At 36.5% G+C, this 18,315-nt stretch overlaps 1 protein-coding gene across 8 annotated transcripts in view; it reads right to left on the bottom strand.

Moving 5' to 3' along the window:
* The window catches only part of R3HCC1L (R3H domain and coiled-coil containing 1 like), an 85,057-nt gene that overhangs the window by 54,062 nt on the left and 12,680 nt on the right, over positions 1 to 18,315 (bottom strand). For 7 of the 8 annotated variants that reach the window (XM_081823681.1, XM_081823675.1, XM_081823680.1 and 4 more), the window contains exon 2: positions 14,739 to 14,844. The exons of the other annotated variant lie outside the window; for it this stretch is intronic. The gene's annotated coding sequence lies outside the window, so the exon portion shown is untranslated. The remainder of the gene's footprint in view (positions 1 to 14,738; positions 14,845 to 18,315) is intronic. 8 annotated transcript variants of the gene reach the window in all.

Genomic DNA, 18,315 nt, shown 5'->3' on the forward strand with positions numbered 1-18,315 from the left:
GAAACAAACATAACCTGCACTGTTACAAGACAAAGGAACCAAAAGAACCAGATTCAGTATGACCCTGATGTTGAAACTATTGTACATGGAATTTAAAATAATTATGATTATGTTAAAAGTTCTAAAGGCAAATGTGGACAACATGTACAAGCAGATGGGCAATTTAAGCATAGAGGCAGAAACTAGAAGAACCAACCAAATGGAAATGCTAGAAATAAAAACACAGTAAGAGAGAAAAAGCCATCAATGACCTTATCAGTGGACTCAGCACAGCCATGGAAAGAATAAGTAAAGAGGGGTCAACAGAAATTACTCAAACTGAAACAAACAACAAAAAAAAGAGAATGAAAACAAAACAGAAGACAGCATCCAAGTACTATGGGAAAACATCAAATAGTCCAACATATGTGTACTTGAAATCCCAAGAAATAAAAAAGAGAGAAGATGTGACAGAGCAATCTTTAAAAAAGGTAATAATAGCCAAGGGGCGCCTGGGTGGCTCAGTCAGTTAAACGGCTGCCTTCGGCTCAGGTTATGATCCTGGAGTCCTGGGATCGAGTCCCGTACCGGGCTCCCTGCTTAGCAGGGAGTCTGCTTCTCCCTCTGACCCTCCCCCCTCTTGTGCTCTCTCTCACCTTCTCTCTCTCAAATAAATGAATAAAATATTTAAAAAAAATAAAAATAAAAAGGTAATAGCCAAAATTTTCTAAAATAAAGTATGTCTAACCACAGATCCAAAAGGTTCAAAGAACACCAAGCATTGAACACCAAGCATCAAACAAACAACAACAGAAACCAACACCTAGACACATCATATTTAAATTCAGGAAAAAAGAATTAAAGATAAAGAAAAAGCTTAAAGGCAGCCATAGTGAAAAAGACCTATTATATACAGGAACAGAACAAGAACTTTTAGAAACTATGAAAGCCAGACATCATTAAAGTGCTGACAGAAAAAACTGTCGACTTGAATTCTACACCCAGCAAGAATATCTTTCGAAACTGAAGAACAAAAACTTTCTCAGCCAAACAAAATATAATTCACCATAGCAAAAGACCAAAGAAGATAAAATATATAATCATCTCAATAGATGCACAAAAAGTAAGACAAAATTCAATATTCATCCATAACAAAAAAAACTCTCAGCAAGCTAGGAACAAAAGGGAACTTCTTCACCTTGATAAAGAATATCTACAAAAAGCCAAAACACAAAAATGAAACCATGGAAAAAACATACAGCTTGCATCACACTTGATGGTGAAAAATCAATTGCTTTCCTCCTAAAATCAAAAACAAGGTAAGGATGATCACTCTCACTACCTCTACTCAACAATGAAATGTAGGTTCTAGCCAATGCAGTAAGGCAAGGCGGAAAAAACAAAAAAAAGACATCCAGATTGGAAAGAAACAAAATTGTCTTTGCAGAATTACCTTCTACATATAAAATCCCACAGAATTTACAGCAAAGCCAGTAGAACTAATAAGTGAGTTTAGCAAGGTAACAGGATATAAATAGTAGTTCTATGTGCTATCAATGAACAAATAAAAACAGAAAATGTAAAGAGTACCACTTACAACATCACTCAAAAACATGAAATACTTAGGTATAAATCTAACAAAATATATGTAGTATCTATGCTGAAAACTGTAAGACACTGATAAAAGAAATCAAAGAATATCTAAATCAAGTTCATGAATGGGAAGCTTCAATATCAAGATGTCAATTCTCCCCAAATTGTCTTTACATTTCAATCAGAATCCCAAAAGGAATTTTATAGAAATTAACAAGCTCATTCTCAAACAAATATAGACAGGCAAAGAAACCAGAAAAGCCAAAACAATTTTGAAAAAAGAACAAAGTTAAGACAATTTACTCTATCTTACCTGATTACTATATAGTAATCAAACCAGTGTGATATTGGAGAAAGGATAAATCAACAGATCAACAGATCTGGGGGAAGATCAACAGAATGGGGGGGAAATTCCAGAAACTGACCCACACATATATGATCAGCTGATTTTCAACAAAGGTACAAAAGAAATTCAATGAAGACAGTCTCTAATAAATGATGCTGAAACAATTAAAAATTCATATTGATAACAGGAAGATAATTTCTATCCATACCTCACACCATATACAAAAACTCACTCAAAATGAATCACAGACCTAAATATAAAACCTAAAACTATACCATTACTAAAAGAAAATATAGAAGGAAATCTTTTTGACTTTGGGTTAAGCAAAGATTTATTAGATACAACACCAAAAGCATGATCCATAAAATAAGAAAAAAATGTTTAAATGAATAAAGTGGACTTCAGCAAAATTAAGAACTTCTGTTTCTCAAAGACACTGTTAAGAGAATGAAAAGACAAATCACAGACTGGGAGAAAATATTTGCAAAATGTGTATCTGATAAAGAACTTTATCCAGAATACATAATGGCCTCTCAAAATTCAATATCCAAAAACAAACAACATTTTGAACAATACTTTACCAAAGAAGATATAAAGATGGCAAATAAGCACACCACAATGCTCAACATCATTTACCACTAGGGAAATACAATTCCATTTATAAGAAATTCTGAAAAAAGCAAAACTTAAGGGGCAGAAAATACATCAGTAGCCGTCAGAAGCCCAAGTTCAGGTGAGGGGTTGATTACAAAGGGGCAGAGCAATTTTTTGGATTGATGGAATGTTCTGTATCTTAATTGTGTGGGAGTTACAGGACTGCATGCTTTTGTCAAAACTGACACAATATACTCTAAGAAAAGTAAATTATACTGTATGTAAATTATATATTAATTTAATGAAAAAAAATCACATCCTCTAGAAATTCCTATCAAAATATAGGTGACTGCACTGACTTCTTAATCCCTGATTCTTGGCTTTAAGAAGCCAGTGAGTAATTTGCCCAACCTTAATGAAGTTACATTAGTAAGACTAAAGACCAATTTGTTTCTTAAAACTTGAGGCTATAGTCTTTCCTAATTTAATTCTGCAGTCATTACTTAAAACTTCCACTGACTCACTCAATTTAGCATGAGTAAAGATTGTAAAACCTAGTCTATTATCTATTCTATATATAACCAAACCACACAATCTTTGCATTGCACTCAGGGAGATATATCAAACTATTTTTAATCTGGATTGTTTTGTTCTGAACAACCTTAAAGAAGAGGACACTGAGAATATTCTAAGATACTCTGGTAATTCCAAATAACTTTAGGCACATCAATATATAATACTTTTATCTAAAACATACCTTCTTTTCATAATCCCTTGCTCAAAACCTTAGTGACTCACCAGTCTACAAGATATAAAATAATCTTACCCAGGATTCAAGGTTCTCCAAAATTTGGTGTCACTCTACTGTTCCAATCATATTTCTATCACTCTCAGACACAAATTCTCCATTCTGCATCAGATGGCCTCATGATCTGTTCACTCCAATTTCTGAAATGCTCTCCTTGAATTGTCTCAGTCTAAACGCACCTCCTAGTCACTATTCCTTCAAAAGACTTATCTCAGATCCAGCTTTTTCCTTTAACTGTTTGAAGACACGTTGATTTCACCCTTCTGTGAATTCATGCGCATTCATATCTATGGTATTCATTCATGTCATTATATACTAACAAATTCTTCTTTAAATGTTTCACCGAATGTCACCTCATATTCTGTAATACAGTTTTTTGAGAACAAATACTGTTTCTCACATGCTTCTTGTATCTTCAGGAACATAACAAGTACTCAATAAATATCCCAAGAAAAAACATTAATGTGAAAGTTAATATAAAAGTAAATTTAGGGGTGCCTGGGTGGCTCAGTCAGTTAAGCATCCAACTCTTGATCTCAGGTCAGGTCTTGATCTCAGTCAGGGTCATGAGTTCAAGCCCTGTGTTGTACTCCATGCTGGGCGTGGAACCTACTTAAAAAAATAATTTTAAATCACTTTAAATTTTAAATTAATTAATTTTAAATTAATTTAAAATATTTAACTTCCTGGAAAAGCTTATTTTAAAGCTTGAGAAACTGAAGCCAAGAGCACTAGCCTTTGATTCCCGAGGTCTGTGCTGTATCACATTCATCTTCATAGTTCCAGGGTTGAACAGAGTGCCAGACACATGGAAAATACTTAATATTCAAATATTTTACTAAATTTCATTTTCTAAGGCCAAAGCAAGAACTGAAATCCTGGAGTTCTACCCCAATCCTCCCAAGATTATATTAGTGCCTTGAAATGTTCTCTAATTTTTCATATGTGTTCATAGATTCTCCCCGGATAGGGAGAATTTAATTTCACAAAAACAAAAGCTATACTTTCTCCTCCTTTTAAAGCTCACAGAGCAACCACAGTGCTGAGCACATGCAGAGTAGGTAGGCAATATTTCTATCAGATTTCTTAAAAGCAACATAAAGGCAGCTCATATATACTTTTCTGCCCCATGTAAAAACATACTAGTTACTCTTCCTACTGGGAAGATTTATTTTTCATCATCTTTGGCAAAAATTCTAGAATGCTATCTGCCAGGTCCACTGCCCCAATAAATATGCATCCACAAGCAATTATGGAGATAGATAGCTTATGGGGAGGGGGCACTCTTTGGTCAGGTCCCAATGCTGGCCTGTGGTTAGGGGGAAGGGAAAGTGGGGGGAGGGGTGTGGCCCCATGATTAATCACTGCCCACTTTGCTTAGGGGTATTTATCACAGCCCGCTGTCAGGTAAATCACTGGAAAAACACCTCTTCAGTAATTAATGTGAAGTGACGGATGGACAGCCCCTGGGCCCATTAATCAGGAACATCAGCAGCCTACTGAGATTATGAATGTCAGGATGCATAAACTGCCGGTGGATCAATAGGCCCAGGAATTCATCCAAGGCTCTCATTTCCGAGGCATCTCCGGTACATTAGGCTCCCCCGACCCCTCCCCCAATCTGAAATGAAAAGCAAAGCTTCAGAACAAAAAGCAGGAGCTGAGGTCTGAAGTGACCACTGCAAGAAAACAGTCAAGGAAGCTGGCCAGGGTAGGAAAGGTACCAGAATAGGCAACATGAGCACAGAGCTATACCCACAGTCCCTGCCTTACAATGGTTTGACTTAATTTTACAACTTTACAACCGTGGGAACACATATGTATTAAGTAGAAACCATATTTTGAATTGTGAATTTTCATTTCTTCCTGGGCTAGCAAGCAATATGCGGTACAATACTTTCTGGTGATGCTTGCTGGTCAGCGGCCGTGAGCCGCAGCTCCCCATCAGCCACACCATCATCACAAGGATAGACAACTGATACACTTACAGCCACCCTGCACCTCTTCCCTTTCAGTACAGTACTCAATACATTACAAGAGATATTCAACACTCTATTATAAAACTGGCTTTGTGTTGGATGATTTTGCTCAACTACAGGCTCATGTAAATGAGAGCATTTAGATTAGGCCATGCTAAGCTCTGATGTTCAGTAAGGTAGGTATATTAAACATACTTTCAACTTATGATATTTTCAACTTACAATGGGTTTATCAGAACCTAACCCCATCGTTAGTCAAGGAGATCTGTACTGACCAAGAGGCTCTTAGACGGCTCAGGGCCCTGTAAAAGCATGGAAGGAGGAAGATGACAGTTAACAGTCAATCACTCAGAGCCTGATTATCCATTTTAGGAGTAATCCAGCTTCTTGCTTCTAGTCTTTTAGCCATTTTTCTATCCATATTTTCTTTTCTTTCCTTCATATTGACACCACTAATATAAAGTAGAGAGAAATAAGAGAAAGAAAATTCAATTTCTGCTACCTAACAACCTAGGTACAAATTTCAATTTAATAGGAAAAAAATTGTGCAAAATAAAATCACTGAATTATCCTCAAATTTAATTTAGCCTTATCCCTCAATACTATGACAAACAGGGAATTGCCAAAAGTACCCAGTGTTTTCAATGGAGAAAAAGGTGGTCATCCTGATTCATTACCATTTACAAAGCATTCTGCCAATATAAGATATAGGTTAAAGGCTACACTGTGGCGGGATTCCAGCAAAATGAAATCAGGTCTTAATTCTATTTCTTCTCCAAGCCAAACAAAAAACTCTCCATCAAAAGGATCTGTTCAACTTGTAAAACAGTATGGAGCAAAAAGAACATTACTGTTTGCTGATCACCCCAAGTTTATCAAATTTTGTATGGGAAGTAATGGCTGTGCTCTGGTCTCTACTGAACACATTCTAGGCTTGCGCTGACGGGAATGAGACTGCACTTGCTGCCACATCCCGCCAATCCCCAGCGCTGTGCTTTGTGGTCAGACTCAGGCCAGGGCTGCAATTGTTGGTCAGAAAGTGTCTCAGAGTTACGGCTGCCTGTTCCGCTAAATCTCATTTCATCCCACTGATGGATGGATGGACAGATGGCTGCTTGGTGAAAGCAGCGTTATCAGGCAGCTTCTATGGAGCCTCTGAATGATGGATAGCCCTCTTTCTACTTTCTCCAAACCACCATCAATCCAAGCCATATTTCAGCGGTCAGAAGCCCAGTAATATTAAGACACACAATCAGGTTAAGTTACTTGCAGTGTAAACCTCTAGAACAGAAATTCTAACACCTCTGCTTTGCTGTCATGAACTAGGCTGAAAATGTTACAGTTTCATTCTTTCTAGCTGCTATCCCAATGCATTCCAACAGCTCAAAGCCCAAAGGGAACAGCTGGGCTCCATTCCTAGGAGCACTCGGAAAGCTAGCTTGCCTGCCAAATTTTTTACTAGCCAGTTCCGTGAAATGAACTCTGCAGTATTAGTGCACAGATCTGTGAATATGTGTACCCAGTGGAGTGTAAAGCCATCAGAACCATACAAACCATGTAGGGTTTGTCAGTAATAAAAATCACTAGCCTCAAATGTATGGAGCCTTGGGTATACCAAGCAGACCCTGCCTACCAACACCAAGGATGGTGCTTAATTAAAGCCAGGATAATCCCAAAATTCTGTTTCTATCCAGTCTGCCTAGCTGGCTTCTACTCTCTTGTGTACATATCAAATCATAAGTACTAATCCTTGCTCGTTTTCACAAGCACACTCCTGCATCCATTTGCTCTGTCGCCTTCTAGACACTCAGCTTGTCTATTTGGACTCCATGCCCTCTTTGTTCCTTCCACATTATCCAGTGCTCTCAGACAGCAACTCAGACTCATATAACTGGACTCTGTATCAAAGTTATTTTCACTTGTGTAGCTGGAAGAAACGGATTTGGACTCCAGCTTTTTGATATAGATTCCCTTTGTGATACAGATGCCCTCTTTTTTCAAGCTAATTTATCCCCAAATGACTTCCCCTATGAATGCTTCATTATCAGCTATACCCCAAATCAGCTTGGCCTGGTTCTGCCTAGTATGGCCCCTCTTGGTTGACTTGTTGCACCCTGAGCCTATGCTCTAGAGAATTTTTTGTGGGGTTAGAAAAATGTCTCAGTGGAGTGTTGTTCTTCTTGCTCTTATGTAGTTTACTTTAATATTTTAACATTAATGCCTTAACAACACTTATAGTCCTGTTTCTTGCCCCCCCAAAAAAGAAATATTATGTACTATTTTTATAAGATACTACTTATTATAACGTATCAAGAATATCACTGCCCTTCACATAAATATTAAAGAATTTTTACAGAATCTTAGAATTACACTACTGAAAGGGATTGCATAGGTCAGAATTCAACATCTTTATTTTCCAAATAAGGAAACTGAGGATCTGAGGTTGTGATGTCCATGGTTAAATAGATATTAAGTGACAAAGAAAGGCTGGAACCTAGGTTTTAATTATAAGTGCTGTGCTCATTCTATTATATTTCTCAGACATTTCACTTTCATCCTTGGGATTTCAAAGACAATGGAGATAATTAGGGTTGAGTATCATTTGTGTGCATGCCTGTGTATTTGGGGGGAAGAAGGTGACCAAAAATAACTGAATTTGGTCACCCATACTATGCCTCCCATCAAAGTTGCCCATGGGTCATCTGAGAGCCACTCACTATCTTGGAGAACAAAATTTAATGAATCCCTAACAACTAGAAACCTCTACTCTTCTCCCTTCTTACATATTTCTCACAGTCCTATCTAGAAGGGTGAAAATAACAAAAGCAGAAATATATTTAATCCAAGTAGAATCAGAAAAGCAAGAAGCTCCATAACTTATTTAAACTAAATGGATATAAAAGCAACGTGACCTCCTCATTTCCAAGGACGCTGGCTATCTTCTTGTTAAAACATAGCACAAGCTGACTGATGGACTTCAAACTCTGGTGGCCAAAATGTGTCACTGCTGCATTTCCCAACTGCCAAGCTCCCTCCATATCTATCTTAAAAGCTTCCAGATGAAAAAGATCTTTGAAAACCAAGTGGTCTCACCTCCTCATTTTAAAGATGAAGAAAGTGGTCGAGGAATTCATCTAAGAGTAGGAAGTGAGATCAGAACCCACGTCTCATATCAACTAAAACTACTAGTTTTATTCTCATCATAGTTGCCTTACCCAGTTTTTCACCCTATATGTGCTCCAGAAATACTAGCTGAACAAAAGTTAATCAGGAAGTTAATTATGCTGCAAAAATAATCACATAATGCAGATCAAAACCAAATATATTACCCACACTAATGCTCATGTCCATTAGTATAAATGATCAGGAAGACTTTTCCATCCCATTACCACAAAAAAGTGCCTCATACACTAGACAGGAACTCTACTATGACTATTCTTAACACCAGACAAAACATTTCTCCTAAGAATTTTTAAAAAGGCACTTCCTCAGAAAAAACAGCTTGTGTTAAGTGAGTAATAAGAAATAACAATACTCTGAACTCTTATTTTATTTCTGTAAACTCCCTAAGTTCACAGAAAGGCTGTTTTATTTGCATTAACCAAATACATTTTAAAATAATTTTTTATATTTATTTGCAAGGCTATCTTATTAAGTCAACATAACAATCCTTTCATGAAAAAAAGTCTTTTTACAGAGTTTCTATTTGGTTAAGATCTATTAAGCCATGTCTAAGAGAACAATGACATATTTTTCAAAATCTGCTGCTGTGAACTATATCTAATTATGTTTTCTGTTTCATTAAGGCTTAGGCCCTACAAGCAAAACTGAAGAAGTGGTAGAGTAGTACCAAGAATAGTAGCAGAGGAAAAAATAACCAACTACCATTTAATGAGTATTTACCATGTGACAGGGACTACGCTAAATGTTTTATATATATGTATAATTAATATATATATTATATATATATATATATAATTGCAAAGGGGGTGGAATCCCTATGTTAGAGATAACAGTCACAACTCTCTCTCTCTCTCCTCCCTCCCTGTAGCTATGCTAGCAAGTGTGAAGGCCAAATGTGGCTGGTTAAGAATCTGAAAAACCAAAAGAAGCAAGTTTCACTTCAAAGCAGGCAAAGAAAACATTAGAAAATTAACAAATATAGCTTCTCTTATATGCAGATTGAAGGTTTACTACTTAGTGATTCAAGAAAAACAAATATATATATATATAAATACATATGTAAGAGATCTCATTTGATTCCAACTATAATACTATGAGGTGCTTATTATTATCCCAGTTATACAAATGAGAAACCCGAAGCTTAAGTAATTCAAGATCACACAGTTCTGAGCACCAGTTAGGATTTCAAAGTCCCTGCATTTAACTGCTACAATACACTGTGTGATATTCAGCAGGATGGTCTCTTACAATAATGTATTAATTTCATAAATATTCACAATTTGCTTCTGTATAAATACAAAAACAACCAAACAGAGTTCAAAGACCGCTGCAGTAAAACAAGAAAACCGAGGATAAGAATGAAAGAACTTGAATGCTTTCATGGCATGCCTATTTCCAATAACCTTCCAGCCTTAAAAGTGCTGACAATAATAATTCACTATTGTCTCCGAAACTTCCTCATTCACCTTGCCTCACCCTCAAAGCCATATGGTGAAGAATCTCACCAGGTGTCAGGAAAGGAACTCCCTCTCTTCTATTCCCCACAAGAATAATCTCTGTACTTCTTCCTCCCAACTCCCCCAACCATTTGAAAACATTGTCCTTCTCTACATACTTCCCTTTCTCCAGAAGCACATGTGAACATGGGAACAGCAACCAGTGAAACTGGTAACACAATTCTTAGACTGAAAGAAGCTTCAAAGCAGAATGTAGAGTGCACTTTCAAACCTGAGTCTAAAAATAGAAGAAACTTGTACATCAAATACCTACTGAAGACAGTATTTTCAGATATAATCTTAAACAGGATATAATAGCTACAGTATTTTATTATTAGTCTGTGTTGGAGGTTTATAGCCTTTGCCTCTCTACATGCAGTTGCATAAGAATACAGCTTGCATAACTGGAAGAAATATTTCATGAAAAATCTGATTTTCAAGACAATGAAACTATATATAGGATACATGATTCCAGTAGGATCATAGGGGCACCAAAACACATAAACAAACCATGGCACGAAAAGGCTTTTCTCACAACGAAACACAATTCATGTCCTCAAGTTATTTTACACTCCAGTGACTAGAGTCGCCATGCATCGGCACCAACTGATTTCACGCTTTATAGGCTGGGAAAAAGTCTGAAGCTTAGTCTCTTTCACACTCCACTGACATGGTAACCCCATAGTTCACCAACTTAACTGTTCAAAGTTTAATGTTAGTGCACCTTTTATTGACCACCTCAAAAGGCAGTCAGACCAAAACTTTAATATAACTGAACAACAGCAATATAACATGTAATAGAAAGGTGGAGAGAAAATTCTGCTTCCTACTCTGCATATATACCTGGGGAAAAGAGAAAGGGAAAACTCCCTCCTAAAACTTCTTTCCCTTACTAGACATCTGGAGGTTGGTCTGTATTTCTAGACTTATTAGAAATTAGTTCCTCTCCTGGGTCTATCCTGGGTTTCACTCACTGATATCCTATAGTTGACAAGACAGTTGAAATGGACAAGACTTTAGGACTGCACCTCAAACCTGACATGTGTTAAACTTGATCTTTCTTTCCCTTTAGGAATCACAAACTAAGTCTAATAAACCACACAGTAAATTTTGAAAGTAGATGCCACTAGGCTTAATCTATGCTGTAATATATATTACCTCATTTGATCCCAACTACAAACTAAGAGGTAGCTATGATTATCTCAATTTTACAGATGAGAAATTTGAAACTTAAGTTACTTAAAATCACACAGCTTCCAAGTATTGTTTAGGATTCCAAAGTCCCTGCACTTAAGTAGTGTAGCAGACTAGAATATATGCCTTCTAAAAATTGGAGTAGTGGCACCTGGGTGGCTAAATCAAACGGCCGGTTTTGGCTCAAGTCATATCTCAGGATCCTGGGTTTGAGCCCCATTTAGGGCTCCCCGCTCAGCAGGGAGTCTGCTTGTCTCCCTCTGTCCTTCCCCTGCTCATGGGCACTCCTCCGTCTCTAAAATAAATAAATCAAAAAAAAAAAAAAAATTGGGGTAAAACAACAGATAGCAGAGAAGAGCTTTAAAAACAAAACAAAAGAAGTGCAACAGCAATAAGAGAATTGCAAAGGGGGTGGAATTCCTGTGTTAGAGATGACAGTCACAACTCTCTCTCTCCTCCCTCCATGTAGCTATGCTACCAAGTGTAAAGGCCAAATGTGGCTGGTTAAGAATCTGAAAAACCAAAAGAAGCAAGTTTCACTTCAAAGCAGGCAAAGAAAACATTAGAAAATTAACAAATAAGAGCTTCTCTTACAGGCAGATTGAAGGTTTACTAATTAGAGATTCAAGAAAAACAAATACTGTAATTACCTTAAAATATAATATCTTAAGAGCAATGCTCCTTTAAAAAATCAGGAAGCCTGTATCGAGCACTACAGAAGACTTTCCAAGAAGTACAGTGTACTGAACAAACGTAACTCAGGTACTTAAACTGCATTTTAATCTATTATTCTTATGATACAAAAAGAAAGATATATGTTAAAGACTGGAAAAGCTAACAATAGGTAATGGCATTTTCTCCAAGTCAAAACAAATATTTACTAAGTGCAGATACTGTACTGAGATCTATGCTGGGACAGTGGAAGATTGTAAAGTAAGACTACAATAATATAACATGGTTTGAACCACATGAATAATGTAACCTCCCCTTTAAGTTGTCCCCACCTAATTGGGAAGATAAAAAAAATTTTTTCAAAAAATTTTGGGACACCTGGGTGGCTCAGTCGGTTGAGCATCAGCCTTTGGCTCAGGTCATGATCCCAGGGTCCTAAGATTGAGTCTCGTGCATTGGGCTCCTTGCTCAGCAGGGAGCCTGCTTCTCCCTCTGCCTGCCGCTCCCCCTGCTTGTGCTCACTTGCATGCTTTCTCTCTCTCTCGACAAATAAATAAATAAATAAAATCTAAAAAAAAAATTTTAAGGTAACATATGATAGCCAAATAAAGAGAAAAGCAGTAAATGATAAAAACATAGAAAGTGAAATATCACTAAGGGCCTGGAATGGTTGACGATGTCATAAAGTAGGTGGGATTGGAGCGAGGCCTTTATAAGCTGGTTTAGGGAATGAGAATCAGAGGGAGACATTCCCTGGAGAAGGAATAGTGTGAACAATATGAAGAGGCAGTAAGTCAAAGAATGTTATTTTGAAGACAGTTAAAGAAACTAGTCTAGCTAGAGCCAAAGCTTGAACCATATCGAACCATAACTTGCCCCACATTAAATTCTATTCCACAATCCAGAAATACTCAGAAACCCATGCCTTGATGTCTGATGAAGACTGCTCTAACTGGCTGAGTGTTTCTAAAACACCACCAGTTGGAGGTAAATGTATAAAAAATCTAATATATAAATAAATGACAGGATATCCATTTGTCTGAGATAAAGGCCCAGTCGTTCCAGATCTAGATATGGTAACTGGCCTTACTACCATTACAATAATTCCTGGAAAAGATAAGTCCCATCCCTATCACCCTGATCTTTATAGTCCCATTTCCTGGCATGAAGTGGTATTTCTAGTGTCTTCAAAATTTTTAAATCTATCCAATCCATACTCTCATCAACAGAACATTTAGCCTTACAGTTTGGTGACAGAATGAAACAATGACACCTTGAAAGGAAAAGTGAAATACCCGATTTTTCTACTCCACCAAAAGCCCTCCCCACTCTCTGGCTGTTCACTTCACAGTCGTTTTAGCAGAGCTAACAATAGCTTCCATTCAAACTGCCCACAGAACCCAAGTTGCTCTGCTCTTCTCTCATTTGTTCCCCTCCCCACCTCCTCTATAACTTACACACAACCATCTCACTCTGCTGGCGGTCTTCCCCAACTGCTGCCCAACCATTCACAGGCCGTCACAGATTGTCAGCACTGCGTTCAGGGACTTGGGAAGTACTCTTGTGGGACAACACAGTGTGTTAGTACAGCATTTTCCCGGACACAATGTCACTCTTTATAGCAGTTGCAAATTAGTTTCTTCTTAAAAAAATAATACTCCTAATAAGACAGGTACAAGGAGATTTTAAATAACCAAGATTAAAACTCACTTTGGTATGCTCTCAGATCGGGGCCATTCCAGACTCACGCACAATGAAATCCAATGCCTCTACTCACACAACCCAGACACACGCTCTAAGAACATTAGAAGTCAGTTTTCTGATGCTAACAAAAGCAAAGAGATTACCAAAAAAGATATGAAAAGAGAATCTTCTTCCCCTTTTTTTCCCATAGCTGTGGCTCCTCATCCTTAGATTCTATTTGAGAATACGTTTAAGTTCAGCTCTCAATATCAATATTTACTTTTCATTATATATTGCTATGTAAAACCATTTAATAGAAAGTTCTGTAAGTCACCAGTATCATTTCATTAGTTTCCAATTTTTTGCCATATGCTTCAGCAGCACCCAAGTATGATCTTCTGACATTTGCTATGACTAACCCTCTTGATACCACTGAAGTCTTCACCCTACATATCAGCTTCCCAGTTATCACTGGTGACACATAAGAATCAGAACCTGGAATAGACTGAAAAGATCATTAAGAGGATGAGGGTAAGAAGAACCTCTTACAAAACAGTGATCATATCAACTTATATCTTCCTGGAAAAAAACTTAATTAAAAAAAAACACCTACAGAGTAATATTAAACAACTAAAATCAGTTTCACTATATACCTCATTATTTTTCATTTCTAATTCCTTTGATAGCATTATTCATTCTGCTTCATTATGCCTTACTGAAGATATAACTGACCATCTACTCTTCCTGAATCAGTTCTTCAAACCTCTACAATAACACAGCTTCTTTACTGCTCCCTGTATGAGAGAGCGCCGAATCCTAACCACTAGACCACCAGGGATGGCTGAACTGCTCCTTGTATGAACGAGACAGAAGTTCTAGAGCTTGACAGGAAGGATGTCAATTCTCAGTTCTTAGGTGGAGAGAAACTAAAAAGAGCAAAACTAGTATTCCAGCTTTGAGAACTAATGCTAATATTTAACCAGCCCCTCTTCTCTTTACCACAAACACCAAAATTAAGAACAGTGAACAGAAGAAAATCTTTAAGACACCGTTAGTCCTTCAGGTAATTGTCACTCTCAAACTTGTTTTTTACATGAGAGTTACAAATAAAATGACACTAAAGAAACAAAATATAAGCAAGCAAGCAAATATTTAGAGTAAATAAACAATATTTCTATAATATACACAGAAGTCATAATTAAATGACTTACCAAATAAATGACATTTATTTTCTGAATAAAACTTTAGAACACACAGATAGATTGTGTCTGAAGGCAAACGACACAAAGCTTTCCTTCTGATAAACAGCAGCCTCACCTGGAAAATAATAATAATAATAAAAGTTACTTTTATAAAAATATGTAATTATCAGTTCCTTGACACTAGTGTATGCAGTTAACTTTCATTATCTCATTTTTTGAATACTAAAAGCTTAACACAGTCGTTTACCTACCATAGAATGTGTAATGGAAATAAATACAAATAACAAAAATACTTCTTGGAAGCTCATGACCCAAACAGAATAAAAATGTCATCTTTTCTCACTCTCAGTCCTATGAGAACTAATCTGAGGGGGCAGAAGTGCCTACTAACTACCATTAAAAAAAGAGAGAGAAAAAACAAAACAATACAAATGATGAAAAACACAAAAAGATCAACTTCTAGTCATCATTATAGTTCTAACTAACAGGATGGCACATGGTGGATGCTCAATAAGAATATACTGAATGGATGGTTGGATGGATAAAAAATAAACTAGCTAAGAAAAAATAAATCACATCAGTGAGCAGAGAAATGCAAAATAAATGTACCTTTTTTGTCTGTCAAACTGACAAAGATTAAAAAAAAGAGCAATAAGGTCCTGTTTTGGTAAATGGAGACTGAATAGAGTTCACACATTGTTAGTGGATGCACACATTTTATTAACGTCTAAAGCATTTGAACAAATTTCAGATAATGAACTTATACCAGAAGATTATGCCAGAACTCTTTATAATAGTGAGAAATTATAAACTTTAATGTGCACCCATATGGGCAAGGTTAAATAGATTATGGTACATCTTAACGATAGAAAAATAGACAGTCATTAGAAAGAATAATGTAGCTCTATAAATTTTGATATAAAGACCTACATTTTTTAAAAATGGAAAATTTAACAAGAAGTGTATAAAACCAATATAAAAATTTTGAAACATTCCTGACACACAAGTAGATTTAAAAAATGGACTCAACACAATTCAACATCATAAAGATGTCAGTTCTCCCTCAAGTAATTTATGAATTTAACATAATCCCAATAAAAATCTCATTTGAGCAAACTTTCTTATGGAGATAGACAGCTGATTACTAAAGTTCAACAAAATAAAGATGTAAGAATAACCAATATTGCAAACAGCATAAAAGAACAGTTAACATCCTCACAATAGAGTAGTACTACACAATTGTCAGAGGGAAGAAAAGACAGAGAGAGGGAGGGTGAATCTATAAATTGATATGGAATGGATTCCAAAATACATTGTGTTAATTGAGAAAACTAAAGTACAAAAGAGTTATCTATAATATGCACCTTTTGTGTAAAAAAGAAGAGGAACTAAGAAAATAAACATATATCTCATCATTCCTGGGGGAAAAACACACAGTGAGGATAATTCAGAGAATGATGAAACTGGTTATCTATAGAGGGTGGGTGGAAACAGGTGGTAAGGAAAAAGAAAAGGGTGACACACTGCTCTGAGTATGTATTTTTTGTACAATTCTGACTTTTGGAACCATGTTAATGTTTCACATACTCAAAAATAAGGAAGATCAATTAGGACAAGGAGAAAAACTTAGAATAGAAATAGAACTGAACTGTATTTCAAATGACTAACATAACCATGGGAGGGAGTGAAGAATGCTGGAGAGAGAAAACTAATCCAAGTAACTTTTAAACATGGTTTTTAGATATGCACTGTCCAATAGAAACATAATGGGAGCCACATATGTAATTTAGTATTTTCCAGTAGCCACATTAAAACAGGTGGAATTAATTTTATTAATATATCTTATCTAATATATCTAAAATATTTTAATATATAATCAACATAAAGATATTATTAAAATACTAATGAGATATTTGACATTCCTTATTTCATACTAAGTTTTCAAAATCCAATGTATATTTTACACTTCGGACACAATTCATGTGTTGTAGCTACCCTATTTGACAGTGGAGATTTAGACTACATACCCTTAGGCTAAAGGAAAACCTATCAAGAAATATTGAACCTCCTTAGTAGGTATCTTTTATTTTTTTTTTTTTTAAAGATTTTATTTATTTATTTGAGACAGAGAGAATGAGAGAGAGAGAGAGCACATGAGAAGGGGGGAGGGTCAGAGGGAGAAGCAGACTCCCCGCCAAGCAGGGAGCCCGATGCGGGACTCGATCCAGGGACTCCAGGATCATGACCTGAGCCGAAGGCAGTCGCTTAACCAACTGAGCCACCCAGGCGCCCCAGTAGGTATCTTTTAAATAGTGGTATGAGTAAGCAATTCTTAAACTATTTTCTGATATTCTAGGATTGAGCCAGTAAGTAAAAATATGAATAACAGGGCTAGATTTCTCACTGTTGGAAGAGGAAGTTATAAGTACAGAATAAAGGAAGGACAGAATAAACCCTGTAGTACTGGCTGGGATCAGAGGTTATCAGTATAAACTCAGTGCTTTCAGTAGACAGATGAAGATGTACGAGTGTGCGTGGACACACACACATATACCACATACATCTATTTCCTAGATGCCTGCCAAGAGGTCCTGGAGCAATAATACGCAGTAGTAACGAGGGCATCTGGAGTCCCAATCGTGGCTTTTGAAACCATTCTCTACTAAAAGGAACCAGAGCTCCTTGAAGAAATAGCTCATTCCAGGGCTCAGGCTGGGAAAGTACAAGATGAGCCTAAACATTTTGTTGTGGTAAAAAGTAAGGCAGTACTCAAAGAATGAGAAGGGCAAGCCAAAAGAATGACAGGAATTAGCTTGAAGGGGCTCCCACTGGCCAAATCAGGGACAGCCACAAAACAAATAATTATGAAATAAAGTATTATTATAAATAAGTGTAGAAAAAAATGGCAGAATTAGAAACTCAGCATTCAGGAACCATCATGAAAATGAATCAGGCAGAAATCACTAAATATTAAAATTGGTGAGTAAAAGCTCAAGAAGTAACAAGACATTCATAAGGTCCCAAACTGTTTTTCTCAAAGATACTTCAGAATTACAAACAAAATGTGGGTGGCTCTGTCAGTTGAGTGTCCAACTCTTGGGTCATGAGATCAAGCCCCCTCCCTCCCTCTTTGGGCTCTACAATGGGCGTGAAACCTGCTTGAGATTCTCTCTCTCCCTCTGCTCCTCACCACCCACCCCTGCTCACACATGTGCACAAATGAGCTTTCTCGCTCTTTAAAAAAAAAAAAAAAAGTGAATGTACTTAACCCCACTAAACCATACACATAAAAATAGCTAAACTGGTAAATTTTATGTTATGTATATTTTACCACCAAAAAAATTACAAAAGGAAAAATCGTAACCACACTGGAACCTGGCAGACACTACCTTTTAAAAAACTTAAAAAAAAAAAAAAACATGTGTTTTTTTTTTAAAGGTATAAAACAAGGATGGATTTTTAATGAAGTGATCCAAGATCACATTACCAGTAATTCATCCTACGCCTCCTGACATGATGCACTGAGAAGTATAACATTACTTCTATTGTACTCCTGCCAAAAACAGATAACCTAAATCCAATCATG

Source organism: Leptonychotes weddellii, chromosome 6 (assembly GCF_054177405.1).
Source record: "Leptonychotes weddellii isolate Sample4059 chromosome 6, ASM5417740v2, whole genome shotgun sequence".
In the NCBI taxonomy this organism is placed as follows: domain Eukaryota; kingdom Metazoa; phylum Chordata; class Mammalia; order Carnivora; family Phocidae; genus Leptonychotes; species Leptonychotes weddellii.